Source organism: Alligator mississippiensis, chromosome 11, assembly GCF_030867095.1.
Source record: "Alligator mississippiensis isolate rAllMis1 chromosome 11, rAllMis1, whole genome shotgun sequence".
In the NCBI taxonomy this organism is placed as follows: Eukaryota; Metazoa; Chordata; order Crocodylia; family Alligatoridae; genus Alligator; species Alligator mississippiensis.
In genome coordinates, this window is record NC_081834.1 from 58,740,506 (window position 1) to 58,747,732 (window position 7,227).

Sequence of the window (7,227 nt, forward strand, 5' to 3'; positions counted from 1 at the left end):
GTGTGAGGGACAGAGAAAGGGAAAGGGAAAGGGTTGGAGGCGCCTTTCTCCTTGTCATTGGCAGTGCAGAAAGGTTTTTCTTGGTGCTGGGATATTTTGGCAGCTAGAAATCCCCCTGTTGGGGTCAATGATGTTGTTTTGGGGCGTCCAAGACACTTCATGACATGGGGCTAAGCCAAAACCCTGGACCCAGCCTGTTACCTCTCAGCTCCATGCTGTTGGAGAACCCTGGCACAGGACGCAGCCTGTCTGACTCCCAAAGAATTCCCTCCCCCCTCTCCCTGACCAAGAACTGATTAAGATGCAGTGGGAGACATACCTAAAGCCCTCCAGATAAGAGAGCAACTGCCCTAGGTCTCATTTGCATCCGAGATGGAACCAGATGACCGTTCATTTACATGGGAGATGGAGAACAGAAAGCCCAAAGCAAAGACTGCATTGAATTCTGGGATCAGAGAAGCAGGGGAGTGCGGCATGATGGGGAATCTGTGCTCCAAATGTTAATCAACCCGCATTTACACACATCCAGCTCAGCATTTATCAGACCAGTTCTAATCTGGACTTACAAAAGACTTCTCCCCCCCCCCCCCCCCACACACACACACACACCTGTAAGCAGAAGTAAAGTTTACTAGGCATCTCGGGCCCTACATTTCCAGGTCCCACTACGGGAGGCCTATTTAAACTTGATTGACTAAAACTCGGTTGCTGGTTAGGGAATGCTGAAGCAAGAGACTGAGTCCGAGGGGGTATGGGCAACATCTGAACAATGGTAAAGGGTTCATCGCAACATCCAGCCCATTGGAGCCCTGACCACAAATGCTGTCATACTTTTCCTAAAATAACTGGTGGAAGTCCTCCCCACCAAGTTTACGAACACTTCAGTAAACCCCTTAAGTCTGTTAAAAGACTACAGTAAGATTTGGAAGTTATGCTAAGCTGAGGCTTGTTCACAACAGGTAAAAATATAAAGCCCTGACGCTGCAAGCTATCTATTGTTTCTGAAGAAACAATGAGGTATCCCATCCAGTATATCTGCTATTCATAGGAATTTCAAGCTGGCTCCTAAGTGTCTGGTTACTCCTTAAAAACCTTATGTTTTTCCTGGTTGTTAATCAGTTTCTTGAGATGTTCCAAACCAGGTAACCCCTTGTCAAGAGAAAAGACAATTATTTTCACTATTAAAAGAATACTTTGAAGAAGGTGACCCGAGGGTATAACAATCTGTAAAATCAGCAAGCAAGTGTGCTTCAAGAGAAGAAATCTCTCGGACACCATCTGCTGTTGTTCTCGAGAAGCTAGAAGAAACAGATCGTCTCCCTTCAAGGATCGTGCTGAGAACTTTACCTGTCAGCAAACGTTTGTTTCTTTTTTTATAAAACATTTTATTAGAAAACAGACCATAGTAAACAAGCTCAAAACGACCCCCAACAGAGACCTCACAAAAGGTAGTACAACATAAGACTTCAAAATTAACATAATAAACACATCGGAATTGATATCATATTGTCCGTCATCTCATTTCTACACAGTATATACAAAACATCCCGAGGGGGTATGGGCAACATTTGAACAATGGTAAAGGGTTCATCACAGCGTCCAGCCCGCTGAAGGCCTGACCACAAGTATTGTCATACTTTTCCCTCTCCCTTCAAAGACTATGAACGCTCCAGTAGTTGCCTTAAGTCTGTTAAAAGACTATAGTAATGTCTGGAAAAGTCATGCTAAGCTGAGGCTTGTTCACAACAAGTAAAAATCCCAAACCCTGATGCTGCAAGTTATCTATTGTTTCTGAAGAAACCATGAGATATCCCATCTAGTATATCTGCTATCCATAGGAATTTCAAGCTGGCTCCTAAGTGTCTGGTTACTCCTTAACCTTATGTTTTTCCTGGTTATCAATCAGTTTCTTGAGATGTTCCAAACCAGGTAACCCCTTGTCAGTAGAAAGGACAATGATTTACACAACTGAGAATGCTTTGAAGAAGCTGAATTGAGGGTATAAAAACCTGTAAAAAAAGCAGCAATGTGTGTGTGTGCTTCAAGAGGAGAAATCTCTCTGACACCATCTGCTGCTATTCCCAAGAAGCTGGAAGAAACAGATCGTCTCCCTTCAAGGATCGTGCTGAGAACTTTACCTGTCAGCAAACAACCCGAGTGCCTTGGGCTGGCGAGACCCCAGCTCTTGCTTTCTCTCTTTTCTCTCTAGGCATAGATTTTTGAACCTGAACTGTATTAGTTAAGCTTGAGCTAAGTTTCCCCAAATACTTAGTGAACCCAGGGTAGTGTTGTAATTGCTTGTGTCTGTTTTCCTTTGCATGTCTATTATTACTAGTACCATTATATATGTCATATACTTACCAATAAATAACTTTTATAGTCAAACTGGTAGTAACTGGGTGTATTTTTCCTTCTCTACTTTCCTTCCCCACTTGCTCTGCAGCAACACTTCTCTTACCTAAGCTAAAGATCCCTGTGAAGTCCAGAAATACTGTGGGGTCTGCTCATCAAGAGGCTAAAGAATGGGATGTGCTGAGTTTGAAACTCATAAGGGGATCGGCTTATACAGGCTGATTGACCCAGTTTGAGTCAGACGTGCCCTAATGAACTGAATGCTGGCCCGTGAGGGTGTCAGCTGGAAACCCAGCCGGATTCAGAGGGATTCTGTTTACCCGTGTGCTTGTGCCCGACTGTGGTTTATTTGCTCTGATGAACTGATTCCTGGCATATGAAGGTGTGAGCCTGACCATGCTGATCAACCCGGCAGGTCAGGCGTGTCACGTTAATTTGTGTGTGTTTGTGTGTATGACTGATTTGGGGACTGGAGGAACCCAGCCCCATTGAAAAAGTATGAAAATTGCTATTCATTTCATTTAAGTTTTATAAGCAAATGCCCTTTTCTGCTTGGTGGACCTGTGTCATGTCATGACATGCCCCGGGTAATTCATAGATTCACAGATTCATAGATGTTAGGGTCGGAAGGGACCTCAATAGATCATCAAGTCCGACCCCCTGCATAGGCAGGAAAGAGTGCTGGGTCTAGATGACCCCAGCTAGATACTCATCTAACCTCCTCTTGAAGACCCCCAGGGTAGGGGAGAGCACCACCTCCCTTGGGTGCCCGTTCCAGACCTTGGCCACTCGAACTGTGAAGAAGTTCTTCCTAATGTCCAGTCTAAATCTGCTCTCTGCTAGCTTGTGGCCATTGTTTCTTGTAACCCCTGGGGGCGCCTTGGTGAATAAAACCTCACCAATTCCCTTATGTGCCCCCGTGATGAACTTATAGGCAGCCACAAGGTCGCCTCTCAACCTTCTCTTGCGGAGGCTGAAGAGGTCCAGTTTCTCTAGTCTCTCCTCGTAGGGCTTGGTCTGCAGGCCCTTAACCATACGAGTGGCACTTCTCTGGACCCTCTGCAGGTTATCCATATCCTTCTTGAAGTGTGGCGCCCAGAACTGCACGCAGTACTCCAACTGCGGTCTGACCAGCGCCGGATAGAGGGGAAGTATCACCTCCTTGGACCTATTCACCATGCATCTGCTGATGCACGATAAAGTGCCATTGGTTTTTCTGATGGCTTCGTCACACTGCCGACTCATGTTCATCTTGGAGTCCACTAGGACTCCAAGATCCCTTTCCACCTCTGTGCTACCCAGCAGGTCATTCCCTAGGCTGTAGGTGTGCTGGACATTTTTCCTCCCTAGGTGCAGCACTTTGCATTTCTCCTTGTTGAACTGCATCCTGTTGTTTTCTGCCCACTTGTCCAACCTGTCCAGGTCTGCCTGCAGCTGTTCCCTGCCCTCTGGCATGTCCACATCTCCTCATAGCTTTGTGTCATCTGCAAACTTGGACAGAGTACATTTCACTCCCACGTCCAAGTCACTGATGAAGACATTAAAGAGTATCGGTCCAAGGACCGAGCCCTGCGGGACTCCACTGCCCACACCCTTCCAGGTCAATACCGACCCATCCACCACGACTCTCTGGGTGCGACCCTCTAGCCAATTCACCACCCACCGGACTGTGTAGTCATCCAAGTCACAGCCTCTTAACTTGTTCACCAGTATGGGGTGGGATACCGTATTGAAGGCCTTCCTGAAGTCTAAGTATACGACATCCACCCCTCCTCCTGTGTCCAGGCGTTTCGTAACCTGGTCATAAAAAGAGACTAGATTGGTCAGGCACGATCTGCCTGCCACGAACCCGTGCTGGTTTCCCCTCAGCATAATTTGTCCTGCCGGGCTCTCACAAATGTGAGCCTTGATAATTTTTTCAAAGACTTTACCAAGGATGGAGGTGAGACTGACTGGCCTATAGTTGCCCGGGTCCTCCTTCCTCCCCTTTTTGAAAATGGGGACCACATTAGCCCTTTTCCAGTCCTCCAGGACTTGGCCTGTGCGCCACGAGCGTTCGAATATTCCTGCCAGTGGCTCTGCAATGATGTCGGCCAGTGCCTTCAGCACCCTCGGATGGAGCTCATCCGGGCCTGCCGACTTAAAGGCATCCAGTTCTTCCAAATGACTCTGCACCACCTCAGGATCTATGCATGGTAGTCTGGCGCCTTGCTGCTGCCTCTCTACAACCCCAGTGAGAGACTTGTCGTGCCCCTCGCTTAGGAACACTGAGGCAAAGAACTCGTTGAGGAGTTCAGCCTTGTCCCCCCTGTCTGTCACCACTTGCTTCTGCCCATTTAGTAGGGGTCCTATTCCTCCCTGGGCCTTCCTTTTACTCCCAATATATCTAAAAAACAATTTCTTGTTGTCTTTTACTTGGGTTGCCATACTCAGCTCCATGGTAGCTTTGGCCCACCTAACTGCCTCCCTACAAGCACGAGCAGAGGAGGTATATTCATCTTTAGTGATCTCACCCTGTTTCCACTTTTTATGTGCTCCCCTTTTGGCCCTTAGGCTGCCCTGGATTTCTCTGGTCAGCCATGGAAGCCTCCTGGCCCCTTTCCCTTTTTTGCCTCGCTCGGGGATTGTCTTGCTTTGTGCCCGAAGGATCGTTTCCTTTAGGCACAGCCACCCTTCCTGGGCTCCCATCCCTTCAAAACTCCTACTCTGCAGTGCGTCCTTGACTAATCGCCTGAGTGCATTGAGATCAGCTTTCCTAAAGTCTAGCACTTTCACCCTACTAGTTACCTTACCCACTCGATGTCTTATGGTGAATTCTATTATTAGGTGATCACTGTCCCCCAGATGGCCACCGATCTGTAGGTCCCCTACCATGTCATCCCCCGTCGCCAATACCAGATCCAGTATGGCATTCCCCTAGTGGGACCATGCACCTCCTGTGTCAGGTGGAGGTCCTGTACACAGGTTAGAAACCTGCGTGAGCGATGGGACCTTGCTGTCTGCGTCTCCCAGCAGATGTCTGGGTAGTTTAGGTCCCCCATGACCACCGCCTCTTTAGCTTTTATGGTCTCTGAGAGTTGCCTCAGGAGTCCCGAATCTCTTTCTTCCCCTTGATGTGGGGGTCTGTAGCAGACCCCTACCACCAAATCCCTTTCTCCTTGCCCCCCATGTAGCCTAACCCACAATCCTTCTACTTCCTCATCCTTGGATTCTGTCTTGATGAGGGTCGATGTATATTGCTCATTGACATAAAGTGCAACCCCCCCCCCTTTCTTCCCCGACCTGTCCTTTCTATACAATCTATAACCCTCAATATGTACCGCCCAGTCGTGGGATGAATCCCACCAGGTCTCTGTTAGCCCCACTAAGTCATAGGTGTTTAGTGCAAGCAGGAGCGCTAATTCATCCTGCTTGTTCCCCATGCTCCTAGCATTAGTATATAGGCACTTGAGCCCTGCGACTGGTGCCTTTGCTGCCCCCCCGCTCCGAGTCCCAAGGGGCCCATTGTTTCTTACCTTCTTGTTTCTTACCTGTTCTGTAGTGCTGGTCTCCCCATGGCTTTCAGGTTCCCAATGCTCTCTTTCTTCAGGCTGGGCTGTCCTTGTGGGTGCCACATGGTTTGGTGGTCCACAGCTTCCCCTGTTCTCATCTTCCCCTCCCACCGACGAGCCTAGTTTAAAGCCCGTCGGAGGAGATCTGCCAACCTAGAAGAAAACACACGCTTGCCTTTGGGGGACAGGTGAAGCCCATCCCAGCTGAGCATGTCCCTCGTCGTGATGTGCGGGTCATTGTCCAGGAAGCCGAAGCCTGCCTCGAGACACCACTGCCGAAGCCGCCAGTTGGTCTCTCTGATGCAGTTCTCCTGCCGTCTTCCTCGTCCGGTCACTGGTAGGATGGAAGAGAAAACCACCTGTGCACTGAACTCCTTCAGCACGCCGCCCAGAGCACTGTAGTCCGCCATCAGGTGATCGGGGCTTCTCCTGGCCGCATCGTTAGTACCCACATGGACTAGGACCATGGGGTAATAATCGGTGGGCTTGATCCTGGCCTGGATTACCTCCGTCACATCCCGAATCTTTGCTCCAGGGAGGCAGTATACCTCTCGTGCTGAGGGGTCCTGGAGGCAGATGGGCCCTTCCTTACCTCTCACGATGGAGTCGCCTATGACGAGCACTCGTCGCCTCCTCCTCTGGGTCCGCTTGGATTTCTTGACCTGTTCGGAGTGTGAAGAATATGGTGTTTCTTCTTGCTCAAGGGTTTCCTCCTCCTCTTCCACCTCCTGCAGGGTCGCCAGGGCCTCGTACCTGTTCTCCAGTCGGACTGGAGAAGCTGGTACCGGTTTGCTGCGAGCTGCTCTGGTCCTGGCTGTGACCGTCTGCCACTCTGCTGAGGAGGGCAGTCCCCGGGGTGCTTCTTCCTTGGGTGCCTGGGCCTGCAGGGAAAGGAAATAACCATCAATTTCATCCTCTGCCTCCCTGATCCCCCTCAGCCTGCTAACCTCCTCCCGGAGCTCCCTCACCTGCACCTCCAGAGCCCTAAGACGGTCTCCTGCCAGACAGGTGTGGGGGCCCCCAATCTCTGCCCCCCCCCGGCCCTGCTGGGGATCCCCCGCAGGCCAGGAGGCAGGGGGACATCAGCTCCCCCATGGGCTCGGTCTGGGTGGAGGCCTCAGACCTGCCCCGGGTAGCCTTGTCCCCCTGGGCAGAGGCCCTAGCAGCACTCCTCGTAGACACCATTCTGAGCTGCTGTTTGTAGATCTGTGCGGTGTCTACGCCCTACCCCTACAGGAGTCTCTCTCTGGGCCCTTCCTGCCCGCCCGCCAGCGTGAACGCCTGCACAAACGTCGGCGTGCTCTCACAGAGCGTGCCTGTTTGC